Consider the following 1,936-nt stretch of genomic DNA (forward strand, 5'->3'; position numbering starts at 1 on the left):
TTTATTATTTATTCAGTATAAAGACTACGTTTATTATACCATGCTTTAATCGGAACCCACGGTGATGATGAGTTCGGTTATGGGCTAATCGTTATCATGGGATTCTAACTGATTTACTTATAGATTTCTTTAGCTAATTTGTTTCGATACCTTAGTGTGTGGTGATTGTATGATATCCTAGTATTGGTTGTGTTTATTCATCTTATGAGCGTTGCGAACTTATAAGATAGCATGTTAATCTCTATTGAAGCGAAAGTGAATTTAGGGGTTTAGAACTTGCCATGCTAGCATAGGTTCATGTATTTAATATGCATGATTCGTAGGTAATTTTAACCATCTTACTTTCCCTATGTAATCACGATATATAACTTGCGCATTAAACCATTATGTTGTCAAATTCTATAAACATATAGGGTCTTAATATAATTAGTGTATATTCAGCTTCTATCTCTTTTGTGGATGTCTGGTAGTAGGGTATTCGTACAATGAAAGTTGGCGTTTACTAGTCTCGTGTTGTCTGATTAGTGTCATTACCATTGCATGTTAAGGTTAAGAATGAAAAAGGCTATTGAATGAAGTAGTAATGAAGTTAGGATCCCATTTTTGTGTCATATAGTAATCAATCCCTTTTTAATCTCTTGGTTAATTTCATGTTAGCTAATAATCTTAGTTATAAACAATCCCAATTTGTTATCATCTTAGCATTGAATAATAACCATAACATTGTTGCATAAGTGCATAAGTTGAAATTAACCTAAACCAGTCTCTATGGGAATGAACTAGAATAAATTATATATTACGTGCGATCGCGTATACTTGCGTGAATATTAGCGCGTGTTTTCGTCCCAACAAGTTTTTGGCGCCGCTGCCGGGGACTCGGTGTTAATTTCTAGTTTATGTGCTTGACATCAGTGTTCGTTAAAGTTCATTGACTCGGATATTTTACTTACTTGTTGTTTGTTGCTTTTTCAGGTACCCTAGAGAGCGTGTATGCTAACGCGTTCTCAACTTCAAAAGAGAACACTGGAAAAAGCAGAGGAGGAAGTAGTTGAAGAAATCTTAGTTGAGAAAGAAGAAGAAGCTCTTGTTGCAATGGGTGAACCAGAAGCGAATACAAAGGCTTTGATGGACTATTCTCAGTCGAAGATTAATGATATTCATTCTAGCATTTTCCAACCAGCCATCACGGCTAACACTTTTGAAATCAAAGCTAGCACGATTCAAATGATACAGAAGTCAGTTCATTTTGGGGTTCTCCAACGGAAGATCCCAACATGCATATTAAAGATTTCATCGAGATCTGCGGCTCTTTCAAATTCAACAATGTTACTGAAGATGCAATTAAGCTAAGGCTTTTCCCATTTTTTTTAGGGATAAAGCTAGGAGCTGGTTACATTCTCTACCACCTGGCTCTATCACCAAATGGGAAGAACTCGCTCAAAAATTCCTTACTAAGTTATTTCCTATAGCGAAGACAACTGCAATCAGGAATGCTCTTACTCAATTTGCTCAGCAGTCTGGAGAGTCTTTGTGTGAGGCTTGGGAGTGATATAAGGAGATGCTTAGGAAGTGTCCTCACCATGGGATGCCTGACTGGATGATCATTAACTGTTTCTATAATGGTTTGGGTGCAACTTCTAGATCCATGCTTGATGCAGCATTAGGTAAAGCCTTGTGGGATAAAATATATGATGAAGCTTATGAATTGATTGAACTGATGGCTGCTAATGAATACCATAATCCTTCCCAGAGACTGACTCAAGGCAAGGTAGCAGAAATTCTGGAGGTAGATGCAGCTACTGCTATTGCTGCTCAGCTTAAGGCTTTGACGATGAAGGTGGATTCTTTGGCTAATTATGGAGTTAATCAGATCACTAGTGTCTGTGAGCTTTGTGCTATTTCTAGTGAATCAGCTCAGCTCGTGAGCAACTTTCAG

General features: G+C 37.3%; 1 non-coding gene across 1 annotated transcript; it reads right to left on the reverse strand.

The window, feature by feature from the left end:
• Positions 1-1,480: 1,480 nt before the first annotated feature.
• LOC141670211 (small nucleolar RNA R71) lies at positions 1,481-1,587 on the reverse strand. The gene has a single exon (XR_012554452.1). It is a non-coding gene; the product is annotated as a small nucleolar RNA R71 (small nucleolar RNA).
• Between the last annotated feature and the right edge of the window lie 349 nt (positions 1,588-1,936).

The sequence above is a fragment of the Apium graveolens genome, chromosome 6, assembly GCF_009905375.1.
Source record: "Apium graveolens cultivar Ventura chromosome 6, ASM990537v1, whole genome shotgun sequence".
NCBI lineage: Eukaryota > Viridiplantae > Streptophyta > Magnoliopsida > Apiales > Apiaceae > Apium > Apium graveolens.